The 21,120-nt window shown below is 34.3% G+C and overlaps 1 protein-coding gene across 5 annotated transcripts in view; it reads left to right on the top strand.

Moving 5' to 3' along the window:
• Window positions 1-6,645: 6,645 nt before the first annotated feature.
• The window catches only part of LOC129787317 (polypyrimidine tract-binding protein 2), a 393,752-nt gene continuing 379,277 nt past the window's right edge, over window positions 6,646-21,120 (top strand). For 3 of the 5 annotated variants that reach the window (XM_055822830.1, XM_055822828.1, XM_055822836.1), the window contains exon 1: window positions 6,646-7,331. The gene's annotated coding sequence lies outside the window, so the exon portion shown is untranslated. The remainder of the gene's footprint in view (window positions 7,332-21,120) is intronic. The other 2 variants (XM_055822815.1, XM_055822824.1) reach the window with 2 other exon arrangements.

Here is a 21,120-nt window from a genome sequence, read left to right as displayed (position 1 = left end):
GGATGAGAATTGGCGGGGGAAAAATGATGTATTGGGGGTGGAGGGAGCGCTCTGTGGGGATGGTACACGGCTTGGACAATGGAGAGAAGTCAATAATTTTATCGTAGGGGATGTTCCAATATCTGTCTGGCTCTTTTATCCCTCATTTCGCATCCCCTATACAAGTCAACCACCCCTCTCTCGCTCCGTGGACGTGCGCCTCCATTTTTAATTGCCCCCATGGTGTGGAATTTCCCTGCCTAGAATGACCTGCAGGGGGCCTTTGATGGGGTGAGAAAAAATATGTCACAATGGAGCAACCACGCTTAGATGTGGGTGTGCTGTGCAACAAAGGTTTGGACCACTCTGTAAGGGATTGAAAGCGACAGATGTGGACGTTTCATTAATTAACGCTTGCACACGGTGTGACTCCGTCGGGAACATCGACAGCAGAATGTCGCGATGTGGTCAAATACCTGGTGATTTTGTATTGTGGTGCAAAAGCTGAAATAAGATTTGATGGAAATTCAATTGCGTCGTCAAATTCAAATCCAAGCTTATTCCCACCAATCGCGTAGCTCTATATGCGAATAAATGGACTTGAATGTTAATTATTTATTGGAAAATTCTTCCTACTAATATTTGTAGCTATTTTATTTCTAATTAAATTAATAAAATCAAATTTTTATATGAGAAACTTATTAATAATTCCTTCTAGTTAAAAGAAGATTTTTTCTTCCTAAATTTAAAGGGTAGGGGAGAGTGGGGCTAATAAAGTCACTTAAGGGTTTGGGAAAAACCTAAAATATGATGTTTCCTAGCTAGATAGAACAAATCGATCTGAGAAAGAGTTTTAGGGCAGTAAATTTCCTAAAGAAATAAGCTATAGGGGAGAACGGGGTTAAAAAAGTCACTTAAGGGTTTAGAAAAAGCTCTAAATATCATATTTCCCAAACAGATAAAGCGAAATGTATAGCTCAATTCTTTAGGATATCTCTTGCCCTACAACTCTTTCTCAGATCATTTTGTTCTATCTAGCTAGGAAATACGATATTTTAAGCTTTTTCCAAACCCTTATGTGACTTTATTAGCCCCGCTCTCCCCTACATTTCGCTTTATCTATTTGGGAAATATGATATATTGAGCTTTTTCTAGACCCTTAAGTGCCTTTTTAACCCCGGTCTCCCCTATTTTTCCTAAATATTCCGAATATTTATTTATTTTCTTTTGCGGTAATTTTCTTTGCTTTTCCGGTCATTGCCAGGGGTAGAAAATTTCGTCCAAAAAGAAAGATGTCCTTCCCAAAGCTTTCAACCCGGCAAAGCTTTACTTTTGCAGCAAAATAAAAAATATTTATATATTTCATTTTTTTCATATAAATTAATTAATTCTTTTACAAGAAATAATTTGCATTGTTTGTTTAAAATTTTTGTGTCATAAAAAAGTGAAAAAATTGCGTGAAATTGAGCGGTTAAAAAATATTATACATAAATTTACATCATGGTCAATTGAACTGTTTAATAACAAATAAACTAACAATGTTCAAAAAAAAAGCTGCAAAAAGTGATACAATATTTTGGTAATACTGGTGGGAAATTAAATAGATTAAACGTGCTCCCCCCGCACATATATAAAATGGGAAACTTTTGTGTGAAAACATATGGGAAAATTTTTATTACAAATATTTCCACAAAGAGGCTTTTTATGTGGAAACGGGGGAGGGAAAAATGACTGAAAGGACCTCACGTGTGGGATGAGAAATGCCATTTTCCAATGAATATTTGCTGTTCATTAATAAGTCCACGGATGACTGAGCGTATGGAAATGGAGTTTTTTTTCTATATTTAAATATATGTAAAATGCACAGAAAAGTAATTCCAAATATTTTTTTAACCCCCTTATTGATGGCAATATATTGAACCATATTGAATGTACATTTTTGGCAAAAGGCAAATCGCATTATTTCTTTTCCAACATGCTGGCGGAACTCTTTCATCTCTTCCGCCTGGATGGGGGATGTATAATACAAAAACCATGGCTCGGGGAAACCTTTAGTAATGTTCGAAAAAAAAGAGCCAGAGTGAGGTAAATTGGTCGATTTTCAATGGAGAGAAAAAAGCTCTTTACTTATTAAGCACCACCGCATGTTGCAAAATACATAAACATTCGCCATCGCAAATGGAGAGGAAGTGCAAATAAATTTCTCATAAATGTTTAAAATTTACATATGAATGTACTCAAGAACTTACCCATTTATATGTTACGTGACATGTATTTATCTCACACCCCTTCTACATCTCGGCGGATGTTGGAAAAATTGAAAGCTTATATGATTTCTTCTTCCATGTGAAAGATTTATTCACACATGATCCCCCTGCCTCCCAGTAAACTCACCCCCATCGCCTATTCTCTCGCGCGCATTCAAGTCTTCAATTTGGACCGAAAAAGACATTCAATGGATCAACGAGGGTCTTCCAGAGTGGGTGGAAAAGGAAATGAATTTGATGCAATAATTCATGCTCGATACATTGTTAAAGAAGTTACGCTTTTAGGGAGCTTTTTATGGGGCGCATGTAAATTTTTAAGGGTTTCCCCCCTATAATGCTCGCACGATGGCATATTTTGTAGACAATGTTAGCACGCACATAACAACAACATTATTTCTCCTTCAATTGATTAGCTTTTGATATGAACATTAATGCGTGTATTTTGTAATCATTGTTTCATTGATCAATTAAAATTAGAGAAAAAATCAAAATACATATAAATATAACATTCCTGAAACATCAAAGAATTACATAAATTAATTAATTAACAAATGAATCAATTAATTGAATAATTTATATAGTTTGTATTAAACAAAACTATGAACGATAATTTAGAAAATTATTAAAACGCTTTGTAAATTAATAAAATAAAGGTTATTGAGTTTAGTATATATGTATATTATACTTTACTGTAAAGTGGAGCAATATTATTTAAAAACTGGTTCTGTCAATTCAAATCAAAATTTTCTTGATCTCGCTGGAAATTAAGTCTTTATTGAAAACGAGGTAAATTGTCGCTTCGCTCCAATTTACCTCGCCCCGCTTCGCGGGGATTTGTTGCGCTTCGCGCAAATTTTAGAGAAAAAAAATTATGATGGTTTATAAGTATAGATTTGGGCCACTTATCAAACCCAAAAGAAAAAACTTGCAAAGAGAAGAAATCATTTTCATACAACATTTCGGGCGCCAAATTCAAAAATTCGCAAAAAATACATGAGAGTTATATGGGGGCTACCTGAAGGGGGGCTTTGGGGGAAAAATGGATACGGCCACTCGAAAGCGCCTGATATAAGGAGCCTCTGTACCAAATTTCATCACGATCGGTCAAACGGTGTAGATTTGTATAGCTGTACAGACACGAAGATTACCAACAAACAGACCTTTCTTTATTATATAGATAATGGATTTATGATTTGAATGTTTTTTTTTTTAATTTTTTAATTTTTTTTTTATACATGTTTAACATATCAGAAGCTGTCTTAAATTAGGATGATCGGGCAATATTACTAAGTTTACCACCTAAAAACCTTTATCTTAAACAATTGTAAGGTAAATTGTGTAACACCTCAAAAATGCAAGTTTGACTTAAAAACTTAAACCTGACTTAAGAAACAAAGTTAAGCCATTTATTAAGCCAGGCCTATTTTTTCTAAGCCGAACCTTAGTTTCTTTAGGTCAGACTGATGAATTCAGACTCACTTCAACCTGATCTAACCTTGAAACCTTAAAAGCCTGACTGGTTTGACCTTAAAAAAACTTAATTCTAGTCTACAACAAAGGTCTTGCTTAAAAATCTTAGGACTGACTTTAAAAAACTTAAACCTAGTTTGAAGAAAACTGTAGTCTAGCTTAAAGAAGTTTATTCTGGTTTAGAAAAACTCAGATCTGACTTAAGATCATTTTCCTTTAACTAAAAAAATCGAAACTTCCCAAATTACAGAATCTATTTTAATTTCTAATTTTTAGTTTTCTGATATTTTTTGAAAATTAAACCTAAAAAAATATTAAAACCGTGTGACCCGGAGAAATTCATACTAAATCCGCAGACCGGAGATCATACCTCGAAACCCGAAGTCTCCGGGTAAAAACCCTAGAGGTGGTAACCCTAAACATTACACATTGTGAAACTTTGCCCTACATTTCGGTAATTTATTTTATTTTATTTTAACAACGATTATTACTAATGTTTGTTTAGGTTAATCCAATGATTAGTTTATAAAATAAATTAACTAAATAAATACCTATTTCAGCATTTAATTGCTTTGTAATTCGTAATTAAATTCCCCATTAAATTAGCAAAATAATGAAACCGATAACATTCCAAAAAAAACATTAACTTGTCATTTATACTGTATAGAGTAAAAAGCCTATTCTAACAGTCATCACGTATTTGAATTGCAATTTTTATTCATTTTCCTGCATTTACATAAAATGTGCAATGAGCTCTATTCACTGAATGAGATGCTTATCAAAATTCTACCCGCTTATTGCCGCCCCAAAAAAGCATCAATATCACATTTTTTGTGTCCCCGTAGAAAGGACAAAGTATCAATCCCACACGTGGATTTCATTATCCTGCATTTTGGTTTTGAATTTTGAAATAATAAAAAAGTCTCTGATTTCAAATTCAGGGTGGTGGAAATATGTGGGGTGGTTGCAAAAAAAATTAGAGTTCCGGCACAAAATTACCGAGAGGTATTATGAATCAAAATAAATAAAAAATGCGAATACCACAAATTCCTCCGCACATGTACCACTCGTGTACCCATTCCTGGCATTAAGAGAGGGGGGTGACTCCAAAAGTCCTCTGCAAGTGAGATTTAGAATGGAATGGGGGATGGCGAATACCAAAAATGAGAACCTGAACTGCGTTAAATATTCAGGACTTTTGTTCAAAATTTTAACCCAACACCGGAAAGTATGTACCTACATATATTTATGCATATATGGTGAAAATTCCCCACACGCAGTACAAGGAGGGAAAAGTATTTGGAAAATTCTCCCCCCAAAGGGAGGTTTGAAAACGCGCAAAAAAAGTACCTTCATTGGTGTTCTTCTTCTTGTTCTTCCATAGGAGTTCCTAAATTAATTGGTAAAATTCTCCTATGGAAGAACAAGAAGAAGAACACCAATGAAGGTACTATTTTTGCGCGTTTTCAATTTAGGCAATTTTTGTTTTAAATTTTAGTGCCTCTTGTGGCCATTTTTGGAACTTTGAATGCTCTAAACAGTCGTAGGGCTTCTTAAAACCTTTCATTTGAGCCTGATTTGGTCAAAATCGGTCAAGCCGTTCTCGAGTTATATCGAAAAAACTATTTTTGCTTTAGGCCGCCATATTTGCTAAACGGCTTGACCGATTTTCAAGTATAAAATATCGATGAAAACGTCTCACTGAGCTCTACAACATACTAAAGTTGCATACCTCTAACTAAAAAGGAAGTGGTTGACGGTATTTCAAAATGGCGGACGGCGGTCACCTTGGATTTTGAAAATGCGAAAAAATTAAAGTTTATACCCATATTTCTATAGAAAACCTCAAACCAGAGAGTCTCTATCTTTTACCGTTCTCGAGCTATAAGGCAAAGTTTGGGTGACTGGTAGGACGGTCGGATCAAAATTTTTCCACCATCACTTTTGGAATGTGGGTTGTCTAAAATGTGCTCATACCATGTTTTAGTCTGATCTGAGGTAGTCGGTTTTTCCGATGATTACAATACTTGGTGTTGGCCACGAAGTGGGACACCAACTAATTAATTTAATTTCAATTTTAAACCCAAAACACGAAGAAATGACCACAAAAAGCCCCAAATTCTCATATTTCTTCAGCCCCATAAATGGCTATTGCTTTTAAACCCATTATGAGATCAGATTTATCTCAATCTACCCCTGCAAAGTAGAACCATGCTTCCATCCAACCACTCGAAAAAGCTCCTCGAAAACCAAACAGGGTAATCAAATTTCTCCCGCACGTCTGCCCTCTGTTTTTGCTCTAACATTTCAATAATTCGCCCCCACACCATTCCCCCTTTTGCGGCAAAGAGCTAAATTACACCCTGCACATGGATTTTAATGTTTTGCTCCCTCATTTGATGTGTTTGCGGACGAAACACACCTGGGAAGGCAATCTTGTGGTACTCCAAAACACATCATGAATCTCCTGGGGAGCTGGAGGAAAATGCATTTCACTTTTTCATACCTGAAAACCAAAAGGACGTGTTTGGACTATTGAGAATGCAATGCCACAGAGGGGGGTGGATTGGGGGTAATTCCGCACGGGGGGATGAGAATATTGTCTCAAGATTGTGGTGAAGTAGAGCAAAAAATCCCCACCAGAGGGTTCTCAGGTGGTTTGTGTCTGTGATATGTGCATGAGATAGTTTATACGTGACTGTGTTGAAGTACACAGATACGTACTTAGGTGGGTGCAGATGGGTGGTGTAAATGTAGTAGAAGCCGGGCAAGCGCGTTGCGGCTTTTTCAGACTTCAGCTCACGCACACAGTGGCATTTTCCTCCAGAAAGCACGGAAAACTTCACAGCTGTATGGGTATGTGACTGACAGGTGTGAATGGAAAAGAGATACGATACGGCAGTGGAGCATGGTGGTATTGGTGTACTATCAGTGTTGGGAGCTGTCAAACAAATTTTTGAGCGAAAGACGAAAAAGCGTTCTGTTTTTTTCGGTGTAATTCTAGTGAATCTAATTAATTTGTCATTGCTATCTCTATCAAAAATCCTTCCTTATTGATTCACCTTGCATCTCGTGTATCAAGTGTATGTGAAACAATTGTTCAATTGGCAGTAAAAATCGATTTACATCGCGCACCCCCGTACGTATTTACCCATATCGTTTCCCTATGTATATAGAGCGCCATATTGTCTTTGGTGCCACTTGTTAGAACAAACATAAAACACGCAACAAGCGTTCTGGACTTTTTTTTGTGTCACCCCATCATCCCTTTCGCGTTCGATACACCCCTGCCCCGAGACGGTGAAATCGTCGTGAGAAATTACCAAAGAGGATTCCAACTAAAGAGAATTCGATATCCTCCGGAGCTCGGACCTCTTTTTTTTGCCATTCGCAATACACCGTCACGTGAAAAGGCGCGGTGGAAATTTCTTACAAGGAAGTAACGAGGAAAATTCAAGGACTGTAACTTTATCGCCCTTTTTTCGTGAAGTGCGTGATTCAAGGCGTGAAGTGCAAAGTGTGTGCGTGCTGAGTGTCTTCGTGGGGACAATTTCACAAAGAAGAAAAGAAGAAAAATCTCAATTTATCGCTGAGGAACCGTCGTAGAATGCTTGGGTAAGTGGTGTAAATGGCAATCAACTTTATGTACAAAGGAGGGAGAACGAAGAGCGCCCCCAAGTAATCCTCCCAGCCCATAATAACCAACGCCACCCTGTGGAAACCCCCACGGAAAACCCTTGTGACATTTTTATCATGACCGTAAAGCAAAAGGAACACGCCTCACTTTATTGGCTAATAACAATTAATCAATTAGTTCGTCATTTATTGTGTGCCATGTTCCCTCTTATCAGTGTGACATGCCCCAAACTGTGTGCGAGAGACCGCCAAAGTGAATCACAAAGTGAATGGGGATTCGAGAAAGATTATTCTTATCACGGAGTCACGTTTTCCTCCCTTTACCGGGTGTGCGCGCCCGTTTTTTTTTTTGCCCGCCAAATACTGATAAAGTCGGCCACTGGGACTTAACTCTGCGGGAAGACACGATGAATCTCAAGTACTCAACTTCTTCCACTTCTTCCCATTCAGTTTTACCAACACTTTGGCACTTTGTTTACATTTTCTTATCAACTATACTTGGAAGTCTTAATGCACTTTTTAAATCCAGCGCGTGGCTCTGGCCGGTAGGTCAGTGACGTGGGATTTTTTCCCATAAGTGTGAAATCAATGCTTGATTGTTAAGAAACGAGACATGCTAATCGTTTTTTTTAAGGTAAAAGTATTGATCTTGAAATTTATGTAAAGGTAATGGCTAAGTTTGTCTGAAACGATTTTACAAAAAGTCTGTTTTAGAATTTGTATGGAAAACATGGAAATTCAATAAATTTTCTTTTTTATACCTTTTATTTTGTTTTATGAAGTATTCCTTAACAATTTTTAGCTAAAAAAAAGGTTTGCATTAAATATGCTAGAAAACAATTAATATAAGAAAATTAATAGAAGTTGCGTACCCCTAATTACGAGCCTGGTCAATTATACTCCACTTTAGGAAATTACTGTACTTATAGTATTTTGTGGGTATATTAAGTGATCGTTTAATGAGGAAAAATTAATAAGAGTATTTTATATATGTTCGACACCTGTTCTATGTATCAGAAACATAATAAAAGAATATTAAAGCGGTATAAACTTTTTTTTTATTTAATTAAAATATTTAATTAAAAAAAAGAGGTAGATTGTTTTCATAAGAGGATATGATTCGCGTCTTATTTAAGACTGAAATAATCTAAATATGCCCCTGATTTATATTTTAAAATGTTTTATATTCAAAAATTGTATTTTTTTTCTAAATTTTGTGAAATAAATAAGATTTTTTTATTAAAAATTTGTTTAATTTATGTAAATTTTTACGTTGATCCTCTTATATTTTATCAGACTGATTTTTTTTAATTCAATAAAATATGAGACAAATTAATAAAATATCAAAGCTTTTATTTTATTTATAGAATAAAATGTAAGTCGGCTGTAACATCTAAAAACTTTTTTAGATCTGCGAAATCTTAAATTCTTTTCCACAAAAAATCTAGAATTACAAGAAAAAATATAATTTTGATCAGAATCATCCCCCAAAGTTGTCCCCCGAATGCGGCCCAGTGTTTGAAAATGTTAATCTGCTCACAAGTGATATCCTAATTAAAATAAAGTACTCTGACGTAAAAAAAAATCAAAAGAAAATCACTTGAAACTAATTTTCGGACCTATCTCATGTCAAAAATTTTTTTTCTGTGTTTAATCACTTCAGAAAAAAACTCAATGTCTGCAATGTAGGTCATTTCCCCGCAATGGAAATTTTCCAATATTTAAATTTCCTTTTGGCCTGCGTTGTATAGTTGAATGTTTAATAAACCGTTTGAGCGTGGTGTTAAATAGAAATGACGCACATTGGCGCTGAATTCTTGGACGAAAGTACGGTGGCACAGCAAAAAAGGCCCGAGTTTATATGTTATGTCGAGTTAAATGGGTAAACAGAGCACAATGAGGAGCATTCATTTTTGCCACAAACATTATCATGGCGCGCATTACTCAAATTTCTCGCGATGGATTTATTGCCAAGAAACTTCTCCAGTATACACATAAATAGGGGGGCGGGAGGTTTGTTCAAAAATAGATTATGCCAAACGTAAACATGAGGCTAGTTGGGTGTACGATGGGGGCTATTCAGTTGGGCTAAACACATTCAGCAAGGGCAGCCCCTTGTGTGAGATTTTTGGTCTTCTTAGTGGGTCATCAGTCAGAAGGAAAATCAATTGGATGACATTTATGGGAGTTTTGTGTGTTTTTGTTGAAATAACCAAATGGAAAATTTCACACCAAAAAGAGTAATTTAGCCATGAGGCGGGGGTGCCGAAGAACATTGCAGTTAAGCACGGAAAAATTCAATAAAGGACCATCTGCTATTTTCTTTCTATACCATTCTCCGTTCTATCGAATGGGTGTATACATTTTGTTTATTATCACCCGATAGCGATAGCAATTGGCAGTACGATGTGTAAGCACATCGTGTGAGATATAAACTGCCTGTACACATTCATAGAAAAAAAAAGAAGGAGCAGCTGAAGAGATTTTTTCGCGTAATGTGTGTATAATTTTCTCAAATGTTTAATTTATCTTAATTTGATTGTAATAGAGGTGATGAAGGATAGGTCAAAAACATGAGATTATTATTTGATAACAGATGGCGCTGTAAGTTTCACGTAGAGGAAATTGAATATTCTACCAGATGGCGTTGAAATTTTTCAATAATTTGTCCAAGTTATCAAAATTTGAACAATTATTTCATAAATAATGAATTAAATTTAATGAAACAAACAAATTTAAATGCAGAATTAAATAATTATAATCGAATTTAAGCCTTTTAAAATACGGAGGGTTCTACACCTAACTGAAACCATGAAAAATAAATTTTTAAAGTTTAATTTCATTTTTTTTTCATTTTAAATTTATTCATCTCAATTACATTTGTCCTATCTTCTTGCGCCCTTGGGCGTCTTAGTGTTGTCAACCAACCTCCAGAGCAAAACCAAGGAAAAGCTCCTTCTCAGGTTGTATAAGCCAGGGTAACAAATTTGGGGTTGAATATTTGCTTATAAGATAAGACTACATAATTGAGAGACGCGGCCCAGCATAATTGCTGTAGGGCATTTAATAAAAAAAAAAAAGGAAAACTAACGCTTAATCAAAAATCAAAAAGATATAAGTAAATCCCTACGATCATTAATACACATTCGAGAATGGAGGTGCAAGCAGAGGGCATCACAAACAGTGCCATTGTGAAACCGCACAGACGAGGGTCTCCCCCGACACAAGATGATATAGTAAAAAAGAAAAATCATAAAAAATTAACAAAAAATCGAAAAGCAACTCAAAAGAACAGAAATCAATTACAAAAAAGAAAGAAAAAAAAATAAATAAAAAATAATTCGAAATAAAACCCAAGAGTTGCACAGATCAAAAAGTTAAAGGGTTGGTAATTGTTCTTATACAGTGAAGAGAGAAAAATAAAACAACAAAGGAAAAAGAAATCAAAAAATCAATTAATCTTTAATCAGTAATCAGAATTTGAATTATAAAAAATGTTTTTTTTTGAAAAATAAATTAAAGAAAATAAGAGAAACCTTTCAAATATATATCTTTGAATATATATTCCACTTGTGACGAAAGGGTTAACAAATAATTAAAATAAATAAGAAGATAAAAAGGAGTTTTCTCCGTCCGGTGAGCGCCAGAAAAAAGAGATTGGCGCTCACCGGACGGAGAAAACTCCTTTTTATCTTCTAAACTTTACGCCAGACACACTAATTTAAAATAAATAAGGTAAATACACTCAATAAAAAATACAACAGAATTTACATAAATCTTTTTTTTTACAGACAAGATCAAGGTTTTAGGAAGACAAAAAATTGGGGAATTCACTTTTCTTTTCCTATTTTGTGGCTTCATGGTGTTTTATTTTTCAAGATTTTGTAAAGAGATAAAACACTCGTGTTCAATAATGAGTAAAAAATTAATACAAAGAAAAATTGTTTTGGCATAAAGTACAAATAGTTTGAAGGTTTCTTTTTGGAATCCATTCATAATTAAGTTGATTTACACAAAAAAAAAATATTCTCGGATTTTTAATATAAAAAAATTACAAATAGTGTGGGTGCTTTGTCAAAGAAACTAATAAAGAATTCTTTAAATTTATCATTGCTATTCTTTGAATTAAATTGCATGCAATTTTGCAAAGTTTCTACTGACATTTTTTTTTCATAATTAATTCAGGATCTTTCCTGCAAATCTTTTTTTATTTGTGTAAATATTTCATTTCATTTTAATTTTTTTCTTACACGCGATCATGGAAACTTTTGCAAAAAATATGGGTCAAGGGTCAACTATTTAATAAATTAAAGAGAATGTCGTTAACCCTTTAAGGATTGTAATATATTCAGTGCGTTGAATAAATTTTAAAGAAGATTTATAAAGATTGTAATTAGTAAACCACATTAACGATTTTTGCTAATTAATTGACAGATTTTGAAAATTTGTTCGTTTAATTCTAACGTTTGAGAGTTTTTTTTTCTAACGTTTCCGGTTTCTTTTGTAACATTTAACGTTCATTTTTAAATGTTTTTTTCTACTTGCATCCTTACCTTACCTTTAATGCTCATTTTCAAAAATATGACGTTATTTTTCTAGAGTTTCTTTCTGTCTAATATCGGAAATTTTGAATGATTGACGTTTCTTATGAACATTTATTCTTAATCTATTTTTTGACTTCTAAAGAAAATTCTGGACGGCCTGACTTTAAAGGGTTCTTAGACACCCATACACCCACTCTAGCCAACCCCATTGTAGAAAAATATTCAAAAAATATTTCAAACTATTTGCTAAAAAAAAATCTACTTAATAGAATAGTCCTTAAATTTTGTGGGAAAGAAACTTCCTCAAAATGCTGACTGAGCCTCGTGGCGATGAAACATTTCTTCCCTTCAAACGACCACCCAATCAATTCAGGGGTGGAAATTTCTTCGCTCGTGTGCCGATCGATCGGTTGGGGTGAGAACCGAAACTGCCATGAATTATGTATTTGATAATAATTTAATACCAATGTGTCGCACAAGTCACAACTCTGTGAGACTAAATAATTGCTTTTCAATTATCGCTTTTGGGTGTCTTTATTTCAACTGTCGCCTTCCAAATGGAGTTCTACAATACATGGTGGGAGCTTTGGACAACAGACGCCCCTATTTGATTTTCCACCCCCCAATGCGTTACATTCTTCCCAGACTGACGACATTGGATGTCGACACTTGGCCATTTTATAGCCTTCTTGAGGCAGGAAGGGTAATGCATGGCCGTAAACTTTATACTCACAAAGGGATGAAATGGGGTTAGAGGGAAATAAAATTATATTTTTTACCCTTTGAATACATTAAAATTCTTTCAGTTCTTTAACTATTTTCGCTGCAAGAACTTTTCTTTTGAGTTTTGGTGAATTTTTAAAATATTTTCCCTTCTAAAAAACAAAGTTTTTCTCTCTTTAAACTTTAGAGAATAATTTAGATAGTTTAATGATTAAATGCCCCTTAATGAGTAAACTACAATATTATGCAGTTCTCGGAAATCAATTAACTCAAAATTTCAACATAACAGCTTCCTCATTAATTGTGCATTGAAATATTCTCTCTATGAACTTTGGTAAAGCTGAAATGTTTTCGCAAAATATCCCCTTCATCGCACCAAGCCAAAAGTCACCCCGAAAAGCTTGATGAGGAGTGAATTTTCCGGTCCGAATGGAACAAATTTATAAATGTGGCACTTAATCCGTATTTATGGTTCATTAAGCTTTCCTATTCTGGCAACAAGATCATTATTAGATTCGCCCAATGTGTGGGGGGATTGGGAAAAATTGCATGGATGGTTGGCATTTTGGTGTGTTGTGTGTTTGGCTTCTGGTCAACTCTTGATGGAGTAACCCGAAATATATTCACACAGACACCATATAGATGATTTTCTTCCATATAAAATTGCTTGGGATTTCACTATGGGGTACGAGGGGGTTGAAAAGGGCTGAGAAATGGATAAAGAGACCATCCCTTACGGCTAGAAAGTTCATTATGGCTACACCCACCCCATAGGCTATGTGTGTGTGTTCTAGTTTTCTGGCGACGACATATTGTTGTACTTTTGTTGAAGGGGATTTTCCAAGTGGCACACACATAGGGAAAATGAGGCTATAGCGGACGGGGGAAAATGTTGAGAATTTTATTTCATCTTCCATTCTTATGGTTTTGTCGTCGGTCCACCAATGAAGTGAAAGGAAGGCTTTAAGATTTTTTATTCTTGCCACATCTATGAGATTTTTCATTTTATATACCCCGAACATACAAGAATATATGGATTTACGTTTGCCGGATGGAAAAGCTTTCTCCGATTGAGTGGCTTCACATACGGGAGATTGGGGTAAAAATGATATGATCCATATATGGGATTTTGTCTCCTTCCTTAATAATCCTCTGAGAGATTCTTAAGAATTTTTCTTGCTCTTTTCTCCTGAATTGAGTGAATTGCAATTTTATTCGAAGGAAAATTAGCTTTGCGGAAGTTCTGGATTTGTTTTATTTGTACTTTTTTTGCAAAAGTAATCCTTTGTTGGGGACTTCCTGTTGGTACTCTTCAACTGGTAATTCCAGTGACTTTCACTTTCTAAATTGAGCTTTTAGTCTATGAGGAGTTTCCTCGGAAATGCAATCAAGACGGGAAGTAAGGGAAGAAAAACGCTAGGATTTTTGCAATCAGCGACGTTTCGAATAAGATTTTAGAGAAAAGCTTTATGAGCTTTTAGTCTTCGTGCGGATATCACGTGAAGTTAACTTGTCTTGAGACAATGAGATTTTTCAATGAAATCTAATAATTAATTAAATAAATTATTATGTGAGAAATTTACTAAAATTCTTTTACATCTTTGAAGGATTAAGAAAATATATTTCTTGTTTTAAATCATGCAAAATATTTCAATTTTTTTCAGCTATGTATGCTTAAAGCTCTAAGCAAATAAAGCGAAAGCTCTCTGGAAGAATATATTCTAAATGTCTCAAAATCAAAGTTTGTCAATTCTTTTGAGGCAATGTGGTGATATTTTTAAAGCAAATAAATATATTTTTAAACCTTTTTAGCTCTCATTATCCTTTGCAATTAGTCATGAAATAATTGTTTTATTGATACTTTAATCTCATTCATTTGTAGCTTACAAATTAAAACTTTAAAACATCTTGTCTTTCATTAAAGATTAAGAAGTGAAGAGCGTAAAACTTTCAACACAATGCATTTAATCCTAAAATCTCACCAAAATCTCCCCTAAAGTTTCCCCAGTTGAACCTCTTACTTGCAACAGTTGTTCGATTGTTAAGGGTGATTGTGAGCAGGGTGATTGAGAGAGCTTTACTTTATTAATAGATCAGATTAAACTTTTTCTTCCTCCAATTAAATTCAACGTATCCTACTGTTTATATGTAACCAGCCAACGTATCATGTGTTCCATCAAATGTACTCTCATCAGTGCCACTGAAACAATCGTGTGTGGGTGGGTTCATAGTGTATGGATTAGATGGTGCTTGGTATTATCTATTGTTAGGAATTTATTATTGCTGTTGGCACAGAATGTGTTTGTGACAGACAGATAATCATTCAATGATTAGCTCATTCACATTAGCTTATAGAACCTTTGGCAGAAGAAAGTGGTTGATGCAGTTGATTTTATTTTTGACTTTTAGTTAGTTTTATTTTTCTTCAATAATTTGGGAATATTTAGAAATGATTTATTAAAATAATTTTCGTCAGAGATACTTGCATGAAGTTTGAAAATTGAGTCAAAAATATATAAACTAAAAATTGCAAACTTTTTGAAGATGGTGAAGAAAGCTTCGTGTGCAGAAGGAGAAAGCACTTCGCATGAACTTTCCAATTTAACTTATTGCCAATACACTTTTTCGCATGATTTCATTCCATTTTCACTTCGTGTTCTCCAGAAGGGAAAGTGAAATGTCAAAAATTCCTGGAAAAGCCACAGTAAGATTGGAGGGAAAAAAGAAAACTTATTTTTCAGAATTTTCCAGTGTCTTCTGATGCAGAATTTTAATTATTTTGTCTAAGAAAAGCTTTTTCCTTTTTTTAATTTAATGATTTTTATGGGTCATTTGAATCGTTTAAAAATTCCTTCCTGTAGTTTTCGTAGCAAAAAAATAAAAACCTAAAAAAAAACAACCCCTCCCGTGAAGAATGTTTTTATTTGAGATGAGCTTAGAGCTTTGGGATGTGTTACGCAAAAGAATAAACGTCGTTGAAGTAACATTTTTGCATTGTTTGCGTTCTAAGGGTAAGAAGAAACAAGCTGGGAAATATTTTCTGGAAAAAAAGTATAAAGTTGTCAATTTGTTGGATTCATTCAAGCTGTTGGACGCGCTTGGTTTGTTTTTTTTTCTCTTGCTGTTTCTTCTTCAACAACTGAAATTGTTTCTTTCTGTGAAGCATCCACCGGGTGCACCCGCAACGAATCCCTCCACCACCACCACTCATGGGGTATATAAACTTTAAAATGGAATTTTCGCACTTTTCCATGGAATTTCCTCTCCACTGTTCTCCCATTCACATGAGAATAGAAATTTATTCACCATTCCCGCCATTTACTTAAACACATTTCCATGTCACGAAAATTGTTATTCATTGTTTATATTCACTTGACTTTGTTCACTTCTTTTTGCCTCTTTTTCTCCAATACAGACTTTCCACCCACCCTAGCTTTTCCACCCACTTCCCACACACACATGGGATTGATTTTGTCTCGTTTTTTTTTTCTTATCTCACCTATCTTATCACCGGCGCTTGGGTTTTTTTTCTGTTCAATCGAGGTTTTCCACAGAGATGGCAGGGAAAAGTTTGTTCTCTGCTAAACAAACAAAACACAGTGAAACAACACAGTTCAACAATGGGGGTGGTTCTTTACGGGAGGGGTGGTGAAGAGAAAAATCAGGGGGTAGACAAAGACTCTATTTCCATAGGAATTCACTGCTCACTCGCTGAGACACCCAGGAAAATGCTTCAATCTGAAAAAATCCACCACCACTAGATAGATAATTTAATATTCTATCGATTGATAGCTTTTGAGGGGTGTCTCACGAAGATTAATGCACTAAAACTGATTTTAAAAATTTTAATGCATTTTTTGGAAATAAAGTGACGTCATTTTCTTCCTTTAATTTCTCTGCAAACCGTCCGCCATTATTTGCTGTGTTCGGGTAAAAAAGGGCTTTGTCTACCCCCTGAGAAAAATAAATCAACACACAGCAAAAGACATTCAAAAAAGTTTTCAATGGAAATTTCCTCCTTTCAATACAACGGCAAATTGCTACGATGCTTTCCTCAAAGTCTTTTGCATTTATCCTGAATTTTTTTCGGCACTGTGATTTGCATTTAGTAGCATAAATTGCAATTCTCACTTTTAGAAGCTTTTGAGGTGATTTTCACAGTGGGAACAAGTATTGCCATCGAATTGAATGAGAATGGTAAGGGAAAGCCTTTGTTTTCTATTTATTATTTTCAATTTAGTAGGGGGTGGTATTGCTGAATTTATTTCAGAGGAAGAAAGGAACTTTTTAGATTAAAATTTTAAATAAATTAAGAGCCTAAAAGGAGCGATAAGAGATTATGAAAATTCAAACTAATAGTTAAAAACTTCTTTGTATTAATTTTCTTCAAAATTTGAGCTAAGAAACACTCAAATTTCTAATTTAATTCGAAACATTTCATCCATTTGACTTCGTTTGGTTCAATTAAAAATCAATCGGTTCACATTCTTCCTTACCTTTACAGTGCTGATTTCAATTCATTACCTTTGTTCACCTTTTTCTCCCACCGAATTCAACTTCTAACCACATTTTTTTCTGAAAGCTCCCAAAGCTTCGAATTTACCGAACAAATAGGTGAAAAAGAATATTTTTCTACACCGAGGTTAACTCGTTGATTGTCCATATAAAAGCTATTGTTCTCACTCTCCATCACAGTACTTGTTGGCACCCTAAAATCACCCACCCTCTTGATATTTTCCCAACTTTCCCACCACCCCCACATTTCCACTTTTGTGTGGTTTAGTCTAGATTGAGAATAACCATCAATCGAGTCATTGGTCGGACAATTGATTTATTTTCTTTTCTCTCAATGATTTTATTTTTAAATCAATTTTTATTAAGACTATATTTTCATGGATCTGTTGGCTGAGGAAGTAGGCAAAAGAAAATTCCCAAAATTGATTTAGTCGTGTGATAAATTTGCCAAGCAAAAGGAGGATGGGGTGGTTTTTAAATTATTCTGGAAGTTTGGTGCAGTGATTCATCGTATATTTGATTCATGAAATTTTGTCCAATGTGCGACCTGGGGGATAGCGCTAACAGCTTCCGGAGATCCTGGAAATTGTCCCGTCCGGCTGTGAGATTTGAATTTCAATGTACATTTCGAATCAATTACAGCACCCACATACTGCCTGCTACCGTTTCGCATGTATCTGACATATGCGAATCATTGCAGCATATAGACGAGGATTGGAATTTGGAAATTGGGTTAGTTTTTATGTTCTGGATCTTGGTTTGTTCAAAATGTTTTTTTAAGATATGTTAGGTTCCTATAAAATTCATATGGATGATTTGAGAGAAACTTTAAGAATAAATTAATAGAAATTGAAAAGAAATCAAATATTGAAAAATAAAAATTATTTGAAAAAATGAAAAGTTAATTTTTGATTATTATTCAGCTGATAATTTCAGTCATAAAAAAGTTACAGATTAAGGAATAGAATTAGGTATGAAAAGTATTTAATAAAAGCCTAAAAAAGAATTTAATTTAAATCCAAAAAGTAATAGATTTAAGCAGAAAAAAAGTTATTCGGTTTATAGTTGCCTTTCAATTTTTTTTAAAATTATTTTTGAAAATTTAATCAAAAGTCGCTTTTAAAAATCTTCTAGTTTCCTGATCATTTCTCAACCCAGATATGCCTAGAATTTTTTTGAAGTGTCTGATTTCAAAAGATCAAGAAATTTCTGACTAACTGCTTTCCCGATTTGAATAAGTTTTCCTTTCTATCAACACCTAAAATTATAATTTTTTTAAATTTTGTTATACAAAATATTATAACGAGAATTTTTCAAAAAACCAATACGCTCTCGCTTCGTGGAGAAATCCTTGTGTGTGTAACACACCAATACACGTTGATTGGTCAATTTTTGCAAAATCGGCCTATACCGAACGATGGATGGCCACTTAAAAATTCCTAACAATCCTCTCGAGGATGGTATTTCGTCCAGATGAGCGAAAATACCCTTTTTGGCCCATTCAGATTGTTCAGAGAGAAGAGGATTGCGAATCAGAATATACAGCCGGAAATTCCTATTTCACTTCCGCCCAAGAGTGGTCCAAACACAGAGAGATGTCAATCACAAAATTCCCTGCTAGATTGTTTCGAGAAATTCCGGAGAATTTAAATATTTTTCAGTGCTCCAGTTGAAATGAATTTAAAATTTTATTTTGATGAATTTATAATTAAAAGTGAAATTGTTTGTTATGAATGCAATCAAGCATGATTGACGATTTATTTAAAATCAATTAATGGTTAATGATGAGTTTTTAATGGGTTTTCGCTCTCTCAAAGTAATTAATATTATTGCAATTGAAATATTTCCGAATTTATCACTAAAATAATTCATTTTATTTATTTGTTTTCACTATACACTGCAATATAAATTGATATTTCAATTTATCAGATTCACAAGTTTAATTTATATATACAAAGCTGCGAAATTGGTTAGTATAATTACTTTCTGTGCTTTTGAAGCTTAATTTTCATATGTTTTTGTTTTTATATTTCCTTTTTGAGAGTTAGTTACGTTAAGCTGTGCTATGTAAATAATTATTATATTGGTGCTAAATAATAGGGGTCTATCGTGATGTTCCTAAACACAATGTACCGATTTAGAACTCTTCAGAATATTGTAATATTTGGTTATAGAATTGCACTGAAGAGAATCAATTTCAATGCATCAAGTCTTACATTCTAAACTTTGTGTTTGAACCTGGCGACGACCGGAAACCCAAAGAAAACTTACATTCTAAATTGATACAACTATATAGCTTGTACGTATATTGATACAACCCAAAGAACAATTCTCTCGATATTTAGGTCAGTTGGGGCTCCAAATAGAATAGAGATTGATGTACTTGTTCCTCCCAGAATTTCCATTTATAAATTTTGTACTGAAAATCATGCTTGAAGTACAATTAAACTATTATCTATTTCCTCAGCATTATCAGTGTGTGTCGGAGCATTTATTTCTATAAAGCTTTCCCCTGGTGCCGTGTCTATGAAGGTCTCTCTGCAGGAAGTAGAAAATTGATTAGGAGCTCCACGTACATACATAATAATAGTTCCAGGTGAGGGAAATAGGGTGGCCCATTGAGGCCTCAGCAGAGACACAAAACTTGGCATTCATTGATGGATTTCTCATTCCAAGGAAGGCTCACCCAGTGTCTACGGCACAAGTGCATCCGACAATGATGCAGAGAAGGGGTGAGTAATGAAATAAGCGTCCCAGCGTAGGGGTTGCAGCGCGATGAGAAAATGCCAGGGACGTGGAAGCGATACACCATGAAACTCATCGTGTCATAGCTCGAAATGAGCTTGACGATGGAAAATATCGTCGTCGTACCCCCCTCCGTGTGTTGATATCTATTGTTATAGGCTTGCACCAAAAGCCAATGAATACACCACCCCCGCCCCATACTCCTTAGGGGTGCTCCTGTGCGCCCAGATATTGAAAGTCAACAAACACTCAGCGGGGCAACAGGTTATTAATGATTCAAACTGTGAAGTCACGAAAGATATTACCGAGATAGGGTGGTACCCTATTTCACATTTTTTTCCCTCGCCGCTTCTACGTTTATTTATTTCAACAATTTTTATTTTCCAACATTTTTTCCTCTCTCCCACACATTGTCCTCCACACCATTCACCACCAACCTTATCGCTTTTCCGACTACATTCACCCCCATTCGGGCCATTTTTACAACCATATCGCATTCAATAATAAGTGTCTGGACTGTGTGTATAAACATAGAATATCGATGCTATCTTGGTCATTTGCAAAAGGTCTATTCACAAATTGCCCAAGCGTCACTTGTATGCAGGAAACTAATGGCTGAAGTTTCATTGAAATCATGAAATATGGAAAACTGTGAGGAAAAATTATAAAAAGTTTGTTGGAAGTATTTTTTTTTTAATTTTAAAATTAGAAAATAAAATGTCTTTAAAACAATATATCTTAAAGCAGACAAAGGTTAGGAATAAGAGCATAGTTAGTCACATAAACGTTTTGGAAAAGCTCACATCATCACTATGGTAAGATATCACAGTGCTCAACAACATAGGGCTATATGCATAGGAAAAGCTCACAAAATATATTTTTCTCTGATATTAAAAAAAAATGTTTGAAAACAAATCTTAAAGAATAAAAAAAAGTTCTATTAATATTGTTTGATTTTCAATTAAAGAAGAGACTAGAATTTTTTTTTACGTTTTAAGCTAATCAATGGCTTTCTACTTTATGGAATACCTACTTCTAATATACAGGAGAAAAGTTTCTAAGCTTTTCCTAATATAAAGAAGCTTTCTGAATTTTTAGGTTATATATTTTTTGAATTTTAATGAATTAGTCGAGCTTTTAAAATCAATTTAATTAATAAATTTTTAAATGAACAATTAAATTATTTCGATTTGAAACTTTTTCTGAGCTTTTTTTAAAAGCTTTTCTTAGTCAAACTATTA

Source organism: Lutzomyia longipalpis, chromosome 1 (genome assembly GCF_024334085.1).
Source record: "Lutzomyia longipalpis isolate SR_M1_2022 chromosome 1, ASM2433408v1".
NCBI lineage: Eukaryota > Metazoa > Arthropoda > Insecta > Diptera > Psychodidae > Lutzomyia > Lutzomyia longipalpis.
Note: the sequence above shows the minus strand (reverse complement) of the source record. Positions and strands in the feature narration are given on the sequence as shown.